At 38.3% G+C, this 23990-nt stretch overlaps 1 long non-coding RNA gene across 1 annotated transcript; it reads left to right on the forward strand.

Annotated features, from left to right (window-relative positions):
* The first annotated feature begins 1939 nt into the window (after window positions 1–1939).
* On the forward strand, window positions 1940–23607 carry LOC131534617 (uncharacterized). Its single transcript, XR_009269392.1, has 3 exons — window positions 1940–1996; window positions 6946–7077; window positions 23366–23607. It is a non-coding gene; the product is annotated as an uncharacterized LOC131534617 (long non-coding RNA).
* The last annotated feature ends 383 nt before the right edge of the window (window positions 23608–23990 follow it).

The raw sequence follows: 23990 nt of genomic DNA on the forward strand, positions 1-23990 counted from the left end.
ACAAAGAAAGGATTTTTAGAAATCTTGGCCAACTGAAAAGTATGAAAATGAAAAGTATGAGCATGTACAGCACTCAATACTTAGTTGGGGCTCCTTTTGCCTGAATTACTGCAGCAATGCGGCGTGGCATGGAGTCGATCAGTCTGTGGCACTGCTCAGGTGTTATGAGAGCCCAGGTTCCTCTGATAGTGGCCTTCAGCTCATCTGCATTGTTGGGTCTGGTGTCTCTCATCTTCCTCTTGACAATACCCCATCGATTCTCTATGGGGTTCAGGTCAGGCGAGTTTGCTGGCCAATCAAGCACAGTAACACTATGGTCATTGAACCAGCTTTTGGTACCTTTGGCAGTGTGGGCAGGTGCCAAGTCCTGCTGGAAAATGAAATCAGCATCTCCATAAAGCTTGTCAACAGAAGGAAGCATGAAGTGCTCTAAAATTTCAGGTAGATGGCTGTGTTGACTGTGGACATCAGAAAACACAGTGGACCAACACCAGCAGATGACACGGCAGCCCAAATCATCACTGACTGTGGAAACTTCACACTGGACTTCAAGCAACATGGATTCTGTGCCTCTCCACTCTTCCTTCAGACTCTGGGACCTTGATTTCCAAATGAAATGTAAAATTTACTTACATCTGAAAAGAGGACTTTGGACCACTGAGCAACAGTCCAGTTCTTTTTCTCCACAGCCCAGGTAAGATGCTTCTGACGTTGTCTCTGGTTCAGAAGTGGCTTGGTAGCCCTTTTCCTGAAGACGTCTGAGCGTGGTGACTCTTGATGCACTGACTCCAGCTTCAGTTCTCTCCTTGTAAAGCTCTCCCAAGTGTTTGAATCGGCTTCGGCTTTGCATTGCCAAGTCAGCAGTCTTCCCCATTATTGTGGTTTCAAAGAACAAGAGATACACAGAATTTATACTGTAGGGATGGTCATTTATTCAAACTCAAATGTAAATATTCTAATATTTTGAGAAACTGATTTTTGACTTTCATGAACTGTAAGCTTTAATCATCAAAATTAAAAGAAATAAACATTTGAAATATATCAGTCTGTGTGTAATGAATGAATATAATATACAAGTTTCACTTTTTGAATGGAATTAGTGAAATAAATCAACTTTTTGATGATATTCTAATTATATGACCAGCACCTGTAGCTATAAATATTTACCTGTATTTAGTTCAGAATTTAGTATTTGATAACTTTATTCAATTTCTGTATATTTCTGCTCAGGGGCACAGGTAGCCTAGGTAAATATAACATTTATTATAATGGGTTTATGTGAAGATTGTTTTAAGTTCACTTAAATTAGAAGATATTTTTAAAGTCTAATGAATGTTAAAATTGATAGCTCTTAATTATAATATAATGTTGAATGGCTATAGTCAGTGGGTAAATATTAGGGGAATTAGATTTTTAGGGAAATCAGTATTACTTGGTATCAGTGATACTGGCCTTTAGTCATAAAAAAGATGCCATTAAACAAATATTAAAATATGTTGTTTGTACATTAATTTGAAGATTGAATGTGAAATTATTGCAATATAAAAGTATATTTAAAGTATGTTTAAAAACTTTTATGTTAGGTGGGAGTAATCGTGATTAATCGCGAAAAATGTGTGATTAATTTGTTAAATTTGTTTTAATCGATTGACAGCACTAGTCTATATACATCTTTTCAGGTTTTTGCCCTGACCTAAAATGCTCTGGTAGAACAGTTTCTTTTATTTACTTTTTACACATCTTGCTTAAAACAGCCCAACTCATCATTACTGGCTCTAAAAAACTGATCTCAACCAATCAGAATCAAGAATTTAACAAATTTGTGTATTAAAAATATGTGCAACTTAATACAAATCAACTGTTCTCAGTGGTCACATGACCAATGAGCATAATGGTTTAAGTAGCCAGCCATTCATGACCCAAAAGCAAAGGTTCAGCTGCAGAAATACCCAACTGATTATTGCGTCTCATGGCGATTGCATTTTCAGCATTGAAGGTGAGCAACTTTGAATAGAGCTCTTGTTTGGTTGCGAACAGCGTCACACTGCACTGCGCCGGCTTACTGATACTGTTGTGCCTTAGAGCAGTTTTCTTTGCCCTGCCTACATTTAAGAAGCTTATTTCATAAGAAGATGAAAAATTGAGGCAGACCTGAAAAACCTTGATTCCATCGAACTTCAAATTTGTGCTTGAAAACCACAGAATCTCAGGCAAACATAAGAAATGTGGATTCATTATCTTGACTTTTTCTTGTCTTTTATTTCGGTTGAAAGCGGCAGCCATCAGCCTAGTGCTGTGAACAATATGAAACGCCTCAAGGTTGCAGTGCGATGCAGCGGTATATTGACTTCCAGAGGAGTCGCGCGCGGCTCACGCTGTGAATAGCCATTTAAACTACAGCTGCGTCTATTGTGAAATTACCTGTTGCTTAGGAACCACTATGATTGGATGGATCGGCTCTTGCTTAGTCAAGGTCTCCTTGTTATTCTTTGTACAAAGAAACCTTGGTTTAGCATAATTAGCGGTGCTTGCTTTGTTCAAACCCCTAAGTATTAAGCTTCAGCATGTATCCCATCCCACACCGTTTGTCCTGAAATTGGGTGTGAGTTGAGGAAAGGTGTTATTACTTTTTTTAAACATTTGTATGTGCTATTTTAATTTGGTGAGCAATAAATCAGGTGAAAAAAACTGCTGAAGGAGGAACTTAAAGGGTTAGTTCACCCAAAAATGAAAATTACCCCATGATTTACTCACCCTCAAACCATCCTAGGTGTATGACTTTCAGAGTTATATTAAAAATGTCCTGGCTCTTCCTTATAATGGCAGTGAAAAGTGCATCCATCCATTAGGCTTGCTGCGATAGACAGTGTTTGCAGTGATACCGGTGTTAAGCCGCAACACCGTTATGCCACTTGCCCACCACAGCGCGTCCCTCACCGTCGTTTTTATTTTTATAGTATTTTATAGAACGCGGCAGCTCAATACAGCGTGCCCAACAACAGTCGCATCATAGATTTCATTCACGCGGAGAGTTTCAAAACTAAACGCAAAAGCGCATGTTTGGTAATATTTTGCATTTTGAAAAGCCTGTTGACTTTTGCCGTTTATCTAAGGTGATTTTGGAAGGTTTTTTTTTTTTTTTTTTTAAACATTCGTTTCTTATTTAATTGGTTCCACAGTGTTTGCTGATTTACATTTTTGTATAGGCCTACCTAATCTTTGTGTAAATGATTTGTTATTTTATATTAGGCATAGCCTATAGAATGGTGTATTTTGCTTCGTTTTGTTAATAAAAGTTCTATGATTTATATATATATATATATATATATATATATATATATATATATATATATAGTGACGGGAGGAGCCAACGACAGACACAGTGGGTGTGGCGTCAGGCCTCGGAGAGGCTTTTTATTAACAAAATTGACAAAATAAAGTGTCCAGGGGAAGAAGTGTCCAAAATAAACAGGGGGTCTGGTGTCCTCGTCGTGCTGCGGGGCTTGTGCAGGAGGGCAGTGTTCCAAAAGGGAAGGGTCCAGGAAGGGCGGAGTCCGGCGGCCGCACGCGCTCCCACTCGGGTCCGGGCGCGAGGGCGGCGGCTTCATCACAGCGGCTCTTACACGTCGTCCACGGCCTTTGGCAGGACTTGTACGGCCCGACATCCTGGTCCAACGGCCGTAATACGGGTGCGGCTTTCGTCCGGACCGCGGGTTCGGCAGCTCACGTCTTCGGTGGCGCGATGTCCCTCTACGCACCCTTCCTGGACCCACGAGGACACCAGCATTTAACAGCGGCGGTGATGAGGCTTCATTCAGTCCAGCTGTGCCTCATCACACGCCGCCAGCCGCGTTGATCCCACGCCTCCTCTCATCCACCCACTCCAGTCGGGAGCCTGGTGAAGGCGGCGAATAAGGGACGGGTGGTGATGATAATGAGGGGAGGGCCACTGATCCGTCACAATATATATATATATATATATATATATTTATTTATATAAGTTGAGTTTGAAGTTGTATTTTGTTGATGCTTGAATTGACACCGAATTGCCGCTAGTTCGAAAGTGAAAGTGAAATTCGCACATTGCTTCTAAGGAAAGTGAGGAAAAGAGGGAAAACTCAAACGAACTAACACGTGCTTTACGCCGAATTGCCGCTAATTTGAAAGTGAAAGTAAAATGTGCACCCCGCTTTTACAAGCTATTTAAAAGCGAAGGAAAGAGAGGGGAACCCCATCCCCCCAACCACCCCATGGTGATACCGGTACTACCGGTGTTGTTGCACGTCCATTAACCGGTGGGGAAATTTCCTCACCGTCACAACCCTACCATCCATCATGAGAAGTGTTCCACACGGCACCAGGGGTTAATAAGGGCCTTCTGAAGTGAATCATTGCGCCACTGGAGCATACACTACGCTTACATCATCCTCTAGAACACCACTCTCTCGTGAACGCGCATACGACAGTTAGCGGAAACTATAGAGATTACTAGAGGTGGGAGAAAAAAATCGATTCACCTAACTATCGCGATTCTTTTTAAAACGATTTAAAAATCGATTGGTTTACCTCAGAATCGATTTTTATTTCATCATTTAATTTTTAATCACCTAAGAGGTGGTGGGGAGAAGTTAGCGCTTTGTAATTCCAACAGAGGGCGAAATGTATGTGTGTTTGACTTGGAGCAGCACCGCGCAGACGATCAGTGTATGACATCAAAGTACCGCGAGAGTGATTCGAAAGCATGCGGAGCCGTCATTATATATAGATCAGTGGGAGCCTTCTGTTCTCTGTAGCTCTCGCGGTGCTTTGATGTCATACAACTAGCGTTCTGCGTGCGCAGTGCCACTGCATTAGGTGACGTCATATACATTTAAAGCCGGCGCGAGAAAGCAAAACCATGACGGAGGCAGAGGATCAAATCTCTTCCAGAATTCTTTCTGCACCTCAATCTTTATCACGTTTTGAATCCCAACTGCCGGGAAAACATGACTAAACATGACTAAAACGGTATGCAAAGTAACATAGCACTTTATTTTATTTCAGAAGGTATTTTCTTTGCTCATTTTGTTGAACATTTGACTATTATATTCATGTGCAAGTTCAGGGTTTTGGTACTTTAAAGTTTCATGGTTCAAGGTACTTTAAATATACACTGTATGTGAATGCTCCTGAAATAAAAGTTTAGAAAGATGTGATGCATTGTTTTTGTTAATATTAGGGATGCACGATATTGGATTTTTGCTGATATCCGATATGCCTATATTTTTCAACTCATTTTGGCCGATAGCCGATGCCGATACCAATATATTTCCTTTTGTTTGGAAAAAACACCAAGTCTCTCCTGTGCAAAAATTATAAGCAAATTATTTTTAATTTTGATTAGTTTTTCACAAGAACTTATTTGTTTGAATTAAATAAACAACAATGAAGTTATTTTAGAATATCAGTGCATTAAAGATTTGAAAATAACTATAAATAACCTATATTCAATCGTTGCAATTTTTTTCAGAAAGATGCAGTGGTAACCTTAACATTTTATTTTAAGATTTAACATTTGTAAATGGTCTAAAGCAAGAGTTGCAAAAATTCTGACAATCTTTTAGAGCTCATTTGTTTAAAAAATATAACATATTACACATTAATGAATAAATCAGTATATATAAAATTATTTAATTTAAGTGACCTGCTTTATTTTTTTGGTTCATGTAAGATATAGCTTCTGAACTTTAAATCAAAACATACTCATGTTTTTTTAGCATCAATTACTGCTTTAATTAATCGGAAACAGTCTAAATAGTATTTGTGTGTTTTGCTTTTTTTAATTAGAAGTAGGCCAACAGCGCCCCCTATGGAATTAAAACTCCTTACCGTGCGGTCATTAGGACCCGCCGCTGCTGCCGCTTCACGTGCTATTACTGTTGACTCTACCACACACTGAACGAGTCATTCTGTATGTGCATTCTCAGTTTAAATGAAGCAATCCAAAACAGTGAATCTAATCATCATTCAGGCAAAACTTTGCTTCAAGAATGAGCAACACTGCTGATGTGATCTAATCGCTAGCACACCCTGAGCACATGTGAGTTAATGTATTCCTCTTATTGGCAAGACATATCGGCATAATTTTTCATATCGGGCCGATGCCGATATTTAAATTTAAAGCCATTATCGGCCGATTCCGATATTGGTCCAATAATATCGTGCATCCCTAGTTAATATGACTCATCATATACAGTCTCTTTTAAGGGTATAATCAACTATTTTCCATTGTCTAGTCTTTAATAAGCAAACAAAAATCACAATAAATTGTAATATCGAATCGCAATAGTGACTGCTAAGATGTGTGTTTTTTAATTTTATTGTGACAGTCTGTATATTAAGTGTATCATTCAACTTTTTTCCATGGTCTAGAGTTAAAAACAAAAAACAAAAATCGCAACACATAGCAATATCGAATCGCAATAATCGCAGCTCCCAAGTATCGTGATAGTATCGAATCGGGAGGTAGGTGTATCGTCCCATCCCTAGAGATTACTGCGTATGAAGTTTTAAATATGGATATTTTTCTTACACAAACACATAATTAACCCCTCGGAGCCATGTGGAGCACTTTTTATGATGGATGGATGTACTTTATTGGACTAATCTCAACACCCATTCACTGCCATTATAAATCTTGGAAGAGCCAGGACATTTTTTAATATTACTCCGATTGTATTCGTCTGAAAGAAGTAAGTCACATACACCTAGGATGGCTTGACGGTGAGTAAATCATGGGGTAATTTTCATCTTTGGGTGAACTATCCCTTTAAGACCTATTTAGAGACCAAATATCATAGAGACCTAGCAACCACCCACAACACCCTCTTGATGATCTTTCAAAGACAGTCAAGTCTTCACATCTTGCTATTGTTAATTTTTTTTTTTAACTGTGTTTTGTACCAGAGTATCCATTGACTGCAGAAGGCTCCGCCCACTCCTCCTGATCTCCATGTGCCCCGCCCAGGGGCAGAGCCATATAGCCATCAATCCACCCTCTTTGAGTGACGGAGGCATCCCGCTGCATTTTGTTATTGTGTAAGAAACAACATCCCAGAATTACACCAAACGAGTCGTGCATGTTACTCCTTTCTTTTCCACACTGATGACAAGTGTCACACAAAATAAGCAGTCTTTATTTTTCATAATTATGTCATAATGTTTTGATTAGATAAAATATAGGCCACCTCAAAACATGTTTGTGGTAAGTTAAAGCATCATTTGTAAGATCTGTCTACAGGTCAGAATCAGTGTAAGGTTTTCGTGTTTCTCCTAATGAGTTTTGCTCTGTTGGAAATGCCATCTGCCTAACCGTATAAAGAATAATTAGCAAGCTGTTCATGAATAATTAAGCTCTTTGCATTAAAGTCTATTAGATTTCTGAACACAGTGGTTTCACCTAACATGTAAAGGGCTAAAAACTAAAATGGAAACTACTGAAAAAGAACCATGGTACTACTGTTTTGTTTTTGGACACGCTACAATGAAAAATACCATAGTTGTGTGTATATATATATGTATATATGGTAATACCTCCTTATATGTATCTTTTTTTAGAAATAGTGTCATGAAATTAATACTGTACTTATTTGGACATTGTATCATGGTAATACTTTCTTCTTTAATGTGATACCATGGTAATAACATTTATTTATTTATTTTTAATGGTACCATGATAATACTATTTTTGTCAGGGTTCTGTCACTTCGGTCTAGTTTATTCGTGGTTTTGTGACAGAACCCTGATACTCCCCTCGTCTGCGTGCTTTGTTTCATGTTGGAGCGCAGTGTTCGGATCCCGGAACTCATGTCTTGTTCAGGCTCTGTTTTGGTTTCGTGTTGGGGTTCGGACACTCATGCTCCATGTTCGGTCTTGCTGTGGGAGTGTGCGGTCTCAAGTTTGCACTAGCCGTGCGCTCCTCTGTCCGCGTGTGTTGTGTTTTGTTCAGTGTATTGCTTTTTCGTTGTCTTGTTTTGTTGGTTTCTTATGTTTTGTTTTGTCTTGTGCTGTGTTGCACACAGCCTGTGTTTTTCACTGGCTGCATGCTTTCATGTTTGTCATGTTTTGTGTGAACACGTGGCTTATGAGTCTCCTCATTAGCTACGTGTTCGTGTCCTGTTTTGCGCATGGCTAGTGATTTTGTTTTGCTGGCCTTGAGCATATGGCTTGTCTTGTTTGGTTCTGTGTGCCATGTGCTCTCATGTCTATTGTCTTGACCCCACCCTCTTGTTACCTTGTAGCACGGCCACATAAGAGGGAGAGATTTATAATGCTGTTGACGATATGTTAATTTGATTATTGATGTGTCACAGCTGTTATCGTGGTCCCTTTGTTTGTATTGCCCGGTCGAGTGTTGTGTCCTCTGTTTTCTTCTCGCGAGAGTTCGCTCGCGACGTGAAAGGGGAATCCCGTGACGTCATCCTGATCATCTGATTCCACACTTCCAATAAAAGAAGCCGGTTGAGGGTCGTTCGAGAGTGACGTTCTTCGTGCTCAATTGGAAATACAGCGATCGATCGCCTATTCAACTTCCCGCTGTTTGGGACTGTGACACAGAGTTTTACCTTGTGTAAATAACCGGTTCGGTGAGATTATTTTGCCTTGGACTTCGTCACAGAACAGCGCTGTTCCTTAACGTGCTCCCGGACTAACAAAGTATCACCGGTGAGACCGAAACATACACACACACACACCTCCATTGGACTTTTATGGACATTTACACCCATGCATACCTGTACATATGTATATATTTTGTCTTGCATCTTCTTGTAAAATACACTCCGGGTTGGCATTTATTCTTTTGTTTGTTGTCTCATCTTACCTACATTCCGTTGACTACAATAGTTAAAGAGAGAGCCGGATAGTTTTATTTGTGTAGCCTGCCTTATTGGTGGCCCGTACGGGGATCTCTTTTGTTGTGTTTGTGGGTATTTGGGTAATAATCAGAATGGATGTACCAAGTCATGATGCAGTTACTGATGGTAATACTGTAAATGCTGTAAATACAGAAAACTTAAGTTCACCTGTAAATGAACAAGAGACTGTTGAACAACCTGATGTGGATTTTTCAGCAGGTCCCTTTGTCACCCGGCGCAATCCTACTGCTGAAATAACATCTATGATAAGCTCATTGTACATTTCTGACTCTGATCAGTCCGATGATGATGATGATGATGATGATGGGAGCAGTAGTTTTAGTGGGGAAGTGATACAAACAATACAGGCAGACATAGCACAAGTTAAGGGGGATTTATTGGCCCTCAATCAAAAAGTACAAAGTATAGAACATGATTTCAAACAGTCAATAGACAGTACAGTTAACCGGGAGACCAGTTTCAGGCAGGCCGTGGACACGAGCTTGGCGGGGTTGGAGGATTATTTCCTAAAATCATTGGAAAAATTGGAAAGGGCTGTAACTGATTGTTTTTTGAGGAGAGATGCTAAATGGGAAAGTCAAATGAAAAAGTTAAGACTTACCAGTACTCCCACACTCTCCAGATTACAGGCCTACTCACCATCTTCCTCCCACATTTCTCCAGTATATTGTCCACAGACTCCTAGGCCGGTCAATGCAAAACAGAAAGGTCCTATTCACTCAGCTCAAAATATTACTTATAATATAACTCCCCCGGTGCATACTCACCCACCTAATGTGCTTACCTCCTCAGTTGTGGCTGGCTCGTCCTCATTTTGTGCTCGTCCTCCCATCCGCCTAGAGTTCCCCTCTTTTGGTGACTCCTGCGAGACTGCAGAAGTGCTCAACTTTATCGAGCAGAGTGAGAACTTTCTGGAGATCAGGCCTCTCCACAGTGTCGAGCTCATCGGTACTCTGAGTACCGTTCTGAAGGGACCCGCTCTGAGCTGGTGGAAAGCAGAGAAGGCTAAGGTAACAGATTGGCAGTCCTTCAAAAAGGCATTCATACAGCAAAAACCTGGCAAAAACCTGGCTGCAATGACCCTGGCACAACCACATCCAGTCAATTCTCTCCTCATAGTTCCTGTGAGGGTGAGTGGGCAAGAGATTAAGGCAGTGTTGGACACAGGAAGCTCTTACACCTTGATGCAGGAAAGTATGTGGAAACAGCTGAAGACTGAGAGTCCACCAGTCATTAACTCTGCCCCACAGAGATTCATAATGGCAGATGGAACAATTCACCAGTCCAGAGACCTGCGAAAATTACAGTATCACTGGCATGATCAAAAATGCACGGTGGATACATATATCCTGAAAAACTCTCACCTTGCCTTTCCCCTTATTGCTGGGTTGGACTTTCTGAATGCCACTGGAGCGGTGTTGGAAGTCGGCCAAGGCAGGTATGGCTTAAGATCTGCAAAAGGATACACCTATTACCCTTTCATGCACTCACAGGTTACAGCAGGTCGGACTACACCCTCGGGGCAAGCTCATTCACTGACAGCTGCAGAGGTGAATCTATACTACGCCTTACCACCAACTGGCCAACTTCCCGATCTCGTGTCCTTCACCCATGAGAGTACACAGTGGGACTCTGACAATCAGGAAGAGTTGCTGAGGTTGATTTCCACCTGGCCACGCACCACTTCAAGCATCCTGGGTAAGACATCAGTTGTACAACACAAGATCACATTGACGGATGACATGCCTTTAAAATCCCGCGCATACAGAGTTTCACCCCTCAAAAAACAGATCGAGGAACAAGTCGACCAGATGATACAAGACAACATCATTGAGCCCTCCTTCTCGCCGTGATCTTCACCTGTGGTCCTGGTCCCAAAACTGATGGCTCGTACAGGTTCTGTGTGGATTACAGAAAGTTAAACAGCAAGACCGTTCCTGACGCTTACCCAATGCCTCCGATTCATGACATTCTAGAATCCCTGGAAGGCGCCTCCTGGTTCAGTGCATTGGATCTACGTTCTGGATATTGGCAGGTGGAGATGGAACAGGCAAGTAAAGAGAAAAACGCTTTTATTACCACCAAAGGGCTATTTCAATTCAAGTCTATGCCTTATGGTCTCAGAAACTCCGCCGCCACATTCCAACGTTTGATGGAGAGAGTGCTGGTGGATTTGAGGGGGAAGTTCTGTTTCGTCTACATCGACGATATCATCATCTATTCAAAGACATTAGAGCAGCACATTCAACATCTCAACACTGTCTTCCATAAACTCACCCAGGCAAACCTGACTTTGAATATGAAGAAATAACACTTCTTCAAACCACAGCTCAAGTTCCTCAGCCATATAGTATCTGGGAGGGGTGTGGAGATAGACAGGGAAAAGACCAAGGCTGTTGCAGAGTTCCCCCCACCGCAAGACCTTAAAGTGCTGCAAAGATTTCTGGGCTTGGCAGGGTGGTATCATAAATTCATACCCCACTTTGCTGACCTAGCTGCTCCATTGAATCACCTTAAAAAGAAAGGAGTTAAGTGGGAGTGGACTCCAGAATGTCAAGGTAGCATGAACGCACTTAAACAAGCACTGCAAAAATCACCTGTGCTCATCCAACCAGACCTCAACAAAGCCTTCCAAGTGCACACAGATGCGAGTGATGTAGGACTGGGGGCTATCCTCACTCAACATTCTGTGGAAGGAGAAAAAGTGGTGGCGTATGCTTCAAGGACTTTAACAGGGGCAGAAAGAAATTATAGTACGTCGGAAAAAGAATGTCTAGCTGTGGTTTGGGCTGTTGAAAAGTGGAGGCATTACCTGGAGGGGAGGCCGTTTGATGTCTTTACAGATCATGCTGCACTCGCTTGGGCCTTCAACTGCCCCAAAATCTCCTCACGCCTCACCCGCTGGACTCTCAGACTACAACAATTCAACTTTCAGGTCCATCACAGGAAAGGCTGCCTCAACATGGGTCCAGATGCATTGTCCAGGCTATGCGAGCCACCTAGTCATGCTGTCCCATGTCTCTCAGTAACTTCTCATCACTCGTCTACCTTACCTTATTCATTGGAAGAAATTGCTAAAGCTCAAGGTATGGATAATACCATCACTCACCTGCAGTCTGGCATCCAACCTCGTTCTGTCAAAGAACAGCCCATCACTTTTGAAGACCACCAAGGGGTGTGGTACCACAAAGTTCCTTTGAAAAATAGAGGAGAAAAATATCAGCTGGTGGTACCACAGACACTGAGAACTGACTTCATGCACTATTACCATGATAATCCCCTAGGAGGCCAACTTGGACAGCTCAAAACACTGCTGAAAATCCTAGAGGTGGCATGTTGGCCGTCGGTCAGGAGTGATGTGTGGCAATACATCAAAAGCTGTGAGGTATGCCAGAAATACAAACCCAGCAATACAAAACCATCCAGACTTTTACAAAGTTCACAGATCACTGAGCCTGGACACACACTGGGTATTGATCTAATGGGACCATTCCCCACCAGTAAGAAACAGAACACTTACCTACTGGTAACTGTTGATTATTACACAAAGTGTGGGTGGAGATGTTTCCTCTTAGGGATTATAAGACCCAGAAAATAGTGAAGATTCTCCGGGAGGAGGTTTTTACTCGTTGAGGAGTCCCTAAGTACCTGGTGTCCGACAGGGGTCCCCAGTTCACCTCCACCTACCATCCACAAGCAAACTTAACAGAAAGAGTTAACCGGACTGTAAAAACAATGATTGCTGCCTACGTGGGAACACAACATCAAACCTGGGACCAGTGGCTACCAGAATTCCGATATGCCATTAACACCGCCCAGCAGGAAAGCACAGGGAAGACACCTGCAGAGATCATGCTGGGTAGGCAAGTGCTGGGACCATTGGAACGCCTAATCCACCGTCCACCTTCACCGGATCAGGCTGCGTATTCCCTGATGGAGAGACAGAAAGTTATATTGCGGATGAGGTGAAGCACAGGATGAGGATGAGCCAAGCCAAACAAGCTAGGTATTATAATTACCGTAGAAAAAATGGGGGTCTATGTAGCACGGCCACATAAGAGGGAGAGATTTATAATGCTGTTGACGATATGTTAATTTGATTATTGATGTGTCACAGCTGTTATCGTGGTCCCTTTGTTTGTATTGCCCGGTCGAGTGTTGTGTCCTCTGTTTTCTTCTCGCGAGGAGTTCGCTCGCTGACGTGAAAGGGAATCCCGTGACGTCATCCTGATCATCTGATTCCACACTTCCAATAAAAGAAGCCGGTTGAGGGTCGTTCGAGAGTGACGTTCTTCGTGCTCAATTGGAAATACAGCGATCGATCGCCTATTCAACTTCCCGCTGTTTGGGACTGTGACACAGAGTTTTACCTTGTGGAAATAACCGGTTTGGTGGGATTATTTTGCCTTGGACTTCGTCACAGAACAGCGCTGTTCCTTAACGTGCTCCCGGACTAACAAAGTATCACCGGTGAGACCGAAACATACACACACACACACACACACACACACACACACACACACACACACACACACACACACACACACACACACACACACACACACACCTCCATTGGACTTTTATGGACATTTACACCCATGCATACTTGTACATATGTATATATTTTGTCTTGCATCTTCTTGTAAAATACACTCCGGGTTGGCATTTATTCTTTTGTTTGTTGTCTCATCTTACCTACATTCCGTTGACTACAATAGTTAAAGAGAGAGCCGGATAGTTTTATTTGTGTAGCCTGCCTTATTGCGGCAGAGCGTTACAACCTGATTATTGGTTCATTTTCCCCACCTGTGTGTTCCTCGTTACCCTCCTCATTTGCTCCCTATTTATTCTCCTTGCGTTTGCAGTCTTGCGCCAGTTCGTCGTCGAATATTGTGTGTGCCTTGTGTCCTGCCCTGCCTTGCCAGTCTGTTTTCCCCTACGGGGTAGTTTTTGTGTGTTTGTTTTTGTTTTGTTTTTTGTTATTAAAAAGCCCTTCATTTCCTGCAACTGAGTCCTCACTCTCATCCCTGCAACCCACACCCTGACAATTTTGTAGTTTGAACAAGTATTGCCATATTAATTTGAACAATGTATCATGTACCATGTTTGTTTATTTATTTATTTATTTGGGGGAAAAAATGATCCATGATTTTTTTGTTTTGTTTTGTGGACAAGACTGTAAAAAAAAAAAAAACTGTATTCATTTGGACATTGTATCATGGTAATATCATTTTTTTTAAATGGTACCATGATAAACAACTCATAACTATTATATTGTCATGATAATACCATATTCATTCGGATATTGTAATCTGACGTTTTTTTCTGCAACAATACCATAATTATTTTGTTTTATTTTATTATTTTAGTTTAGTTCATTATTTTTTGTTTTGTTTTAGTTTAGTTTTGTTTTGACATGAAACCATTCGTTACAACATGGTAATACTATGTTTTTTTAATATAATACCATGTTTTTTATGGTTTACACTTGTTTACACTACTCTGGCGTTTTCAAGGGTGAAAACGGAGACTTTTGAAAATGCTGCAGACCCTGTTTTTGTTTACTAGTTTACTCCGGGGTTGCGTTTCAGTGTAAACGGACCAAAACGGAGACTTTTGAAAACGATGGCGTGTTCGCTCTGCGTATCCTTGACGACCGTGTAAACCGTAACATCATGCTCATTGTTGTATCCATAGATATGTTTATATTACTATTGTGTGTATGTATGTATGTATATGTATATATGTATGTATGTGTGTGTGTATATATATATATATATATATATATATAATGCGTCCACCATCTATATAGGGAATCTACCTATACAAATCTATGGTTGTACCTGCATGAATGGTCATGTGACATGCGTTTTCGGTTGTGTAGTGTGGACGGAGATCTTTACTGAAACGCAGCGGAAACGCCAGTGTAGAGGAGGATCGTTTTCATTCTAAAACGCCGTTTTAAAGCGAAAATGCACTAGTGTAAACGGGGCTTTAAAGTCTATTAAAATCTACTGGATATACCATGGTAACTCACTACAGTGCCACATTTTTGTAAGGGGAAGGTAGTAAAGCTGCTGGAATCAACTTATTGACCTTTGAAGTAACCTGGATGAACTTCCTCACACCTGATTGGCTGATGAGCCCTCACACTCCCCGCCCCTTTGTGAATTATGTTTTGTTTAGTAATACAGATTACATATTATCTGAGGAAAGCCTCATCTCTTACACCAAACACACAAACTCGTGCTGATCCGTCTGAACCTCGTGTTGTCTAGCACATGAATGATTTGCTGAACTGCCAGTTGATGGTCATTTAAGTGTAATTGTTTTTGCTTTCTGAAGCATGTTGGCTGAGGTTGTGGTGAGATGAGCCTGACCTCCAGCTCTCCACGCACCTGGACTGATCTGTGTAATGGTGCTTTTAGCGTCTGGTGCGAGTCAAGCTTCATGCCACGTTGGCCAATATCTGCACGGCAGGCTGGACACATGAATTGTTGAAAGAGATGCTGCAGCGTCTACATCTGTGTGAGCAAAGACACATGAATGATTCACTGCCAGCTAGATGACACCATCTGACATGAACAGGGCATGTATTTATGTCACCTTGTCTGTGCTCTAATTGTTGCTTTTGCAGGCAAATTGTCTGGCAAAAAACAGAACTTGAGATGGTCTCAAAAACCATCATGGGATTTGAATTCATTCAGTAAACCTTACATAGCATGATTGTATTATTTTTTTTAATGTTCTCATAGAATCAAGTATGATATAATGTTTGATTTTGGCTTAAAAATCTTTATAACTTTTGGGGTCAGTACGAGTTTTTGAAAGAAGTGTCCTTTGTGAAATATAAAAATTTTAAATAACTCTTTTCTATTTTAATATCGGTTAAAATGTATTTTATTCCTGTGATGCAAAGCTGAATTTTCAGCATCACTACTAATCATACTAATATGCTGATTTGCTGTTCAAGAAACATTTCTTCTTATTATCAATGTTGAGAACAGTTGTGCTGCTTCACATTTTTGTGGAAACTGTGATGCATTTATTTTAGGATTCTTTGATGAATAGAAAGTTCAAAAGAACAGCATTTATTTGAAATAGAAATCTTGAACATTTTAAATGTCTTTGCAGTCACTTTTGATTTGAATAAAATTAGTAGTAACTCTTGAACAGTTTTTTTAAAACATTCTTTCAAAATGCTTAAATTAAATAAAAAAAATACTCCAAACTTGTAAAATTTGTAAAGTAAAAATGTGATCCCCATTTTAAGAAATTATAGTTGGTATTGCTAGTATTAAATATGGTATTGCTATTTTGAATATGAGTATTTTACTTTCCCTTAAAAATGGAAGGAAAAACATAAAACCCATAAATATCATAAATTCATTTTTTGTTCCAATTTTAGATCAAGGTGTAATGTATCTCCTTTTACATATATATATATATATATATATTTTTTTTTTTTTTTTTTTTTAATGAAATATCTTACAGCACAGCTCTTTAAATAACTATCATCCTATGATCATGTGGAGCTTTTTTGGTGCTTTTCCAAACACTAGAGCACAGGACATCCACATTTTACAGGTTTTTAATAATTTTAAACAAAATTACATGCCATTATGTGCAAAAACTCTTTTTGAGTGGTGCATTAAACGCCTCGAGTGCTGTCGATTTGCAATGAGAGGTTGAATTGTAAATCCATCTCGCTGTTGTTCTGTATTTGAGTAGCTGGAGGCTTTTCCCAGAGAGAGAGAGAGACACTGTACTAATGTTTCTCTACCTTTTGATCTGATGCCCAAATAATGAGATGCTTATGAATAATAAATCCAGATCGTTCCGTCTGACCTTGCGGGGAAAATCGGTGGGAAGGGTTATCTATGTAAATTTACTTGGGGATTCACTTCATCACTAATTATAAAATTGATAATAAGGACGACTGACTTGATTGAAAAGATGCCAATCAATAGTCGATTGGATCAATTCTCTAATTACACCAGCTGGACGACACTACTTGCCTTTTATCAGTGGAAAACTGACACGCAGAGGGTCGAAAACAGGAGCAAAGATGGCCGTCATCAGAGAGGCCAACTTCAGAGGAAGAGCTTCACTTCAAATAGATTGGAAGGGGGCTTTTTCAAGGCACTTTGCCATAAATTTTTCATCTGCATCTGGCTTTGAGGCAGATGGGGGAAGGGGAAGGCCAGTCGCGGGGCAAATCGAAAGCTTCTACACAAACCTGGGCTCTCGGAGCCAAAAGACAGAGAAAACAAGAGGGGGAGGGAACTGAGGAACGAGAGAAAACAAGACTATTATTTACAGAAGAGGAACAAAGAGCGGTTTATACTCCAGCCTTGTTTGGATGCTCCTGGTCTCTTCTCTTTAAGTCAGCCGGGGCAGAGCAGGAGCTGTGATCTCTGGGACAGTGACAGCAAACTGAGAGGAGGATCCTGCTATTCATGTCCTGTAGAGAGAAAGAAAGTGACAGCCAGATGCCCTCAGTGAGATGCTGTAAAAAGATAACAATTCTGGCATCATTTCGTGTTGTCAAACCTGTATGACTTTCTAATATTAACACCTGTGTGCTGTAGCTCATTTGCACTTGTATACATTCAAATATAACACATACATTGCACCTTGTTCTCTGTCACTTCAGTGATGTCAAAGCTAGTGCAATGTGTCACGATGCACCATATTTGACTCCGTGTTAAGTATTGGCACAAAAAGAACCAAATTAATAAACCATAATTTAAAATGTATGTATTTATTTATAGATTTAGTTATTTAGTATTTAATTTCTGTATCATATTAGTTGCTATATGTAATGAGACAAATAATTAAAGTAATAAATGATTTGTTAAAACAAATATAATTTCTTTTTAATCTTAAATTAACTTTTGTATTACTTTTCCCCTTTAATTTCTGTATTTTTAACTATTTTTATTTTTAATTATTTATTTATTTGCATAAATAAAGTGCACAACACATAAACTAATCTTTATAGATGCAACATATTTGATCAATTATTTGTTGTGAGAGAAACAGCACTAAAGAAACCTAAAGTGATATATATATATATATATATATATATATGTATAACTGATATATAAGAAAACTGCATGCTTAATAAATTTATTCATTCACTCATTCTTTTTATTTTGGTTATCAATTTTATTTGTTTTTAATGTAATGTTTATATATATATATATATATGCATCAGAATGTTACATTTTATGTACTTATCAAAATAAACACATAAAAATAAATAAATGTATATTTATATACTGTATAAAATAACATGCGTGTATAATATCTTTATTACAAGAGAAACAGCACTGATGTTATGATGTCATTGATGAATAAAACCGAAGGAAACATTTATTTACATCCCATTCTTTTTGTAGTTATTTATTTGAATTTGTATTAATTTTTATATTTATTGATTATTTCCTGTTCACTATAAAAAATATTTCTTTAAGTTTTAATGATGGCTATTTGAAAAATCCCAAAAATATGGAGGAGTTGCAGATAGCAGAAGCAAGATTCTCTGAACTGTGACACTGATATGCGATTATAAGACGTTACTCAGCTGACTGAGTCAGAGACTGTATCATACCATCTCTATTTTCATGATGCATCTCTGAATTCACACCAGGGAGGACAGAATAGGATATGACCAGAACTCACCTTTTCTGGTGGATTTTGCCCTTCTAAGTAATCTCATAGTTGCTCATAGTTCTCATTAATGCAACCGAATATCTGATGAAATGCTAGAATTCACCTCCAAAAAAAGCATTTTAGCATGATAAAGGAGCAAAAAGCCCTGCATTCAACCCCAAAGGCTGCAGACAAAGGCACTGGATGTAATTCTGAGCTGGAGTCGATAATCATAAGTAATTTATGACCAATGAGAATTCAGCGTCGCATTAGTTTTCTTGAACCTTGCATCAACCTCGTCTCATTTAGCTATATTAAGTACAAAACTCATTTAAACTAACCATTGTCAATAACCTGGGTCACGGCCTGCAAAAGTTAGGTTTTGCTCTACTTTCATTCGTACTTGCATTATAGCTGTGATCCAGATATAATGGTGCCCTCTCCTGTTTCTCATGTTAAATTTGGGCTAAATCTAAAAGATGAGTTGGTCTCAGAGTCTGAGATCCCGCAGTGGGACTTCCTCTGACTGGCTGCACTTTTAATGAGAGATTTCCCAGTCCCGCTGAATCCTCCGGGCGATGCTTTCGCTCTGACGCTAATGTGCCCTGACTGCTGAGGGCTTGTTAATACAACCAGCATTACCAGGAAGGAGCAGAGGAAGAATAAGAAATTAAACACTTATTAAAAAGCGGCACTTGATGTGAAGCTGCTTTTATTGCTGGTGATTTATTTTTGCTCCCATATGAACTACGGCTTAAGTAGTTTTTACGAGACCTCATATTTATTGTTAATAAGCTAAACAACAATTCTGCAACACCACATTTCGGAAACGTATTTGTATTCTGGTTCACAAAGTTGCTCAGTAACTTTTGCTTTTCTATCTGATATGCACAGTAATTGCTGCAGTTTCTCATTTTTGATTTGTTTCAACCTCCTGAGAGACTTTTAATGAGTAGTTATCCAGAATCTTCCTAGCATAGCGAACTGGAGCATGAAAGTTGCTGTTTAATGAGCGCTTTTGACTGTTTATTGACTTATTTTAAAATCATTACACATGATGCATATAACCACAATGTCCTATTGAAGTCATTTTGTGGCACTGAGTCCCTACAGTGAATGTTTTTAGTGAATTAAAATGTCTGTTTTGGTGTCAGACAAGCTTTAGCTGCAGTTAGCACACATGCTAGTTTGAAAACAGAAAGTGACTTTTCCAGCCCTCTCACTGTTATCTCTTCATTTGTGTAACAGTAAAAGTTACAAAAATACATAACTACATTTTTACATGGTTTATAAGAAAATGTGTGAGTTTTTGCCTGAGATAAACTGGTTTAGCCAGAATTCTATGATTTTGTGAGTGTTTGCTATGTGTTGGTAGCCTAGCTGTCACTTTAAATATGAGAAATAGTAATAGCAATGCAAGTCCTTCTAAAATGTCTCTTTGAAAATAACTTTTTATTGGCACTGTTGTTTTTCTTGTTATTTCAGACTTAATGCAAATCTAAAGAGTGGGCTCTATAAGAGGCAGATTATTCAGACGTCATACGTGAACCTGCTAAACTGAAATGCAAAGTCCTCTTTGGTGTATGTGTGGGTGATTCAAGTGGTATTAGCAAGAGTCACTTAATGGCACCTGGATAACCTGCACTAAAGCCTAACAGAATATGAGACTCTTCATACCTACATTTAAATGAAGGTATACATGATTAGAACATGAAAAATACCATTTCAACAGTTGCTTTCACTCTGCAAGATGCAATTTTTGCACACAGAAAAACAACACATTGTTGAGAAGACAATCCCAGAATGCATTGTTTTTGAAAAAAAAAAACCCTGTTGAGAGACGAGTTGAGAGAAATGCTCATTATAGATATAAATATAGCTGCAAGCAGCAATTAAAGGGCCAAGCACATCAAAGGTAGAATGAAATGCTAAGGAGCTGTCTTTAATTTCTCAGTAAAACCAGGGTTACCCCTTAAAGACATTGTTGATACAGAATTTTACTACAAAACTCAATGATTTTTTATTTATTTTTTGAACATGTCAGAAGTTATGAGCAGAAATGTCTTTTTTTTTCATATATATTTTTGACCAGTAGGTGGGACTATTCCGAAATTACTTATGTGCCCTCAAGGTCATGCTTATTATAACGCATACCATATTTGCTCAGAATCTGCTAAAGCGTTGCGAAGATATAGCCTCATGTCCATTTTTGCGTGAATTTCATCAAATTTGTTTACGCGCTTTACAAAAACTGTTTGGTATATCAAAAAGCTTTTGATATCTTTATGCCAGAATGCTCAGAAGATGATCTGAGCTCATTATTTTGTGAAAATCAGGCCGTCTGAAACAGTCTAGGACAAATAAATAAAAAAAGGAGATTTTTCGCAAAATTCAAAACTGAAAAAAATCTTGACGTGTAGAAATTAAAATTTTGGTATGCATTCGACTCTAATAAGAGAGGGAAAAAAATTGCTTCTAGACTTTACTTTTCAAAGGTAATTAGCTGAAATATGAGGTTTCTGCTATATTAGCAGAAATATGAAATTTGGCCCATTGGTGGCGCTAGAGAATTTGAGATAGACACCAAATTTGCTATGATAAATGTTGGGACAGTCGTCTATCCGTGTGCCAAATATATGGCCTGCCAAAACCGAAGAAGAAAACTAACGGATAAAGTAGTTTAACTAAAAAGTATTTGTGTTTTATGCAACATTTATATATTTTTATGCTCTTTTGTGCATAATGTTGTTAGCTTGGCAACATGCTAACATCAGACTCTGTTGAAATCAATCATGAGTCGAGTTTCAATTAGTTCCAAATCAGTTGTGAATTTATTTATATATTTATTTTTGTCTGTTCAGGATGCTGACTTAGACTCTTTTCTTCTTCCTGTCTCAGAGGTGTGCCCTGCATTAAGTCCAACTGATCAGGCAGAAATCAGGCTCATTAAATCTGCCAGCTCTCTCTGCGATGGGCCGTTTCTAATCCCAGCCTCTGCACGCTGATCACACATCAGTGTGTACACGTCTAGATTGGGCGTTTCATTGAAGGTCTCAGTGCTTGTCATATGATTCACATGCGTACACGCATGATATCTGGTTTGAGAAATTAGGATGGGTTTGTCACACAGTTTATTTATATATTTGTTTCCTCTGACATTTCAAAGGAGTTTATTTCTTTAATAAACAGCTCCAAGGTTTCAGAGGAAGGATTTGTGTGATTAGCGAGCATTAGCCGCACATATTCAGCTTTCTGCGTGTTTTGTAACAGGCGAATTGTTGTTTTTGTGGCCATGGCAAGCTGTAAAGGGCAACGGGTTACTTATAAAACTTTCTGCCTGCCAAATCTTGGTGTATAATCCCAAAAGAGGATTGAGACCGCTAATTGTGTAATAGCAAAATTAAAATACACTGAAGTATTCAAATATGATGGTTAAAATGCATTAACATCTAATCTCCTATACAAACGTTTAAGTGCAGAATGAGGTTAGGTGAAGCTTTTTTTAGGCATTGCTCCTCCAAAATCTGGAGCATTTTACCAAATCAAATTATTGTAGATAAACTCCAAGGATTAAAAGTTTTAAAAGGCAACTAAAAATATTTTAAAGTCTGTTTATATAGAACAGTGTACATGTTTTAATAACTGACTAGGATTTGTATTGTTTTTAGAAAACTGTGTTTTATGTTTGTTCATTGTGTGGTGATGTGTATTTTTTTTGTTTTTTGTAAATTTGTCCTTTGTTGCCCATCTTGACCAGGACTCCCTAATAGAAGAGATATTGTATCTCAATGGGACCTTCCTGGTTAAATAAGTAAATAAATAAACACATATCCTTTTAAATTATTATTATTTTTTTATCATTATTTAATTCATTTTTAATACATTTTAAGGTTCTGTTTTTTTTTTCCTATTTCCATTTTTGGTAAATTTATTGATAGAATATAAAAATAAGTAGATTGTTGTTGTTGTTGTTGTTGTTGTAGTAGTAGTAGTAGGACAGGAAATCACTGGTAGAAAAAGTGTAATGGAACTTGACCCAGTCTCTCTTGAGCTTAATAATAATTATAAATATATAACTATATAATATTGTATAATTTATACATTCGGTATACATTGTTTTATTATAATATAATATTTACAAGTATACCTATTTATAATAATGTGGTCAATATAATAATAATATTTATAAATATATATATATATAAAAATTATTATATATATATATATTTCCTTACATTTATATAGCTTTTCTGGGCACTCAAAGCGCTTTACATAAAGGGGAATCTCCTCAATCACCACCATAATAATAATAATAATAATAATTATTATTATTATTATTATTATTATGTGTAATTATATATGTAATTAATTTTAAATCTTTATAATAATAATAATAATTATTATTATTATTATTATTATTGTTATTGTTATTGTTATTAATGTTTATTGTTATTATAATACAATTGATTACATTATTATTATTATTATTATTAATAATATTTATTATTATTGTTGTTGTTATTGTACAATTATCTTATTATTATTATTATTATTTCTAAATGTTGTTGTTGTTATTATTATTATTGCACAATTGTTTACATTATTATTATTATATAATTACCTTATTACTATTATTATTATTATTATTATTATTATTATTATTATTATATTAGAAGAAAACATTTGAAAATGTCATTTAAGTTGTTAGAGACTCAGTTACAAACTGAATATATGTAAATATTTTGTTATAGTTTGAATTATAAATTATGGGTGAATATATTCTCATTCTGTAGAAAAACGAGTGCGAGTAATACAGTAGACGGGGCCCGTGACAGGAGGAGCCACGCTGTGACCTGCTGCCCACCGCAACCTACACACAACCCCTCACAGGAGGAGAAACTCTCTGTTGAGCTCCAGGACGGGCAGACCCACGGGAGCCGGTGCTTGGCTAACACCAGCAAATAGGATGGAATTATTGTGTAATGACATGTGGGCTTTGCAGTCTGCATATTACACCACAGGACCAAAGGCCAGATTGAGAGAAACAGTAAGTCTGCAGAGAAGTGGCCTGCAATAAACCTCCTCTGTGCTCTTTTGGCAGAACAGTCATTTTAAAAAAAATAGGGGTTTAGGAAATAAGGTGCCTTTGAAGGAGGAGGCAGATACATATGTATCAGAGTTTAAGCAGACTTGTTGAAAAAAATTGACTATATATATATATATATATATATATATATATATATATATATATATATATATATATATATATATATATATATATATACATATACACACACACACACACACACACACACACACACACACACACACACACACAGACACACAGAGGTGGGTAGAGTACCCAAAAACTACTCAAGTAAAAGTAGAAGTAATAGTCTGAATAGTTACTTGAGTAAG

The sequence above is a fragment of the Onychostoma macrolepis genome, chromosome 25 (assembly GCF_012432095.1).
Source record: "Onychostoma macrolepis isolate SWU-2019 chromosome 25, ASM1243209v1, whole genome shotgun sequence".
NCBI lineage: Eukaryota > Metazoa > Chordata > Actinopteri > Cypriniformes > Cyprinidae > Onychostoma > Onychostoma macrolepis.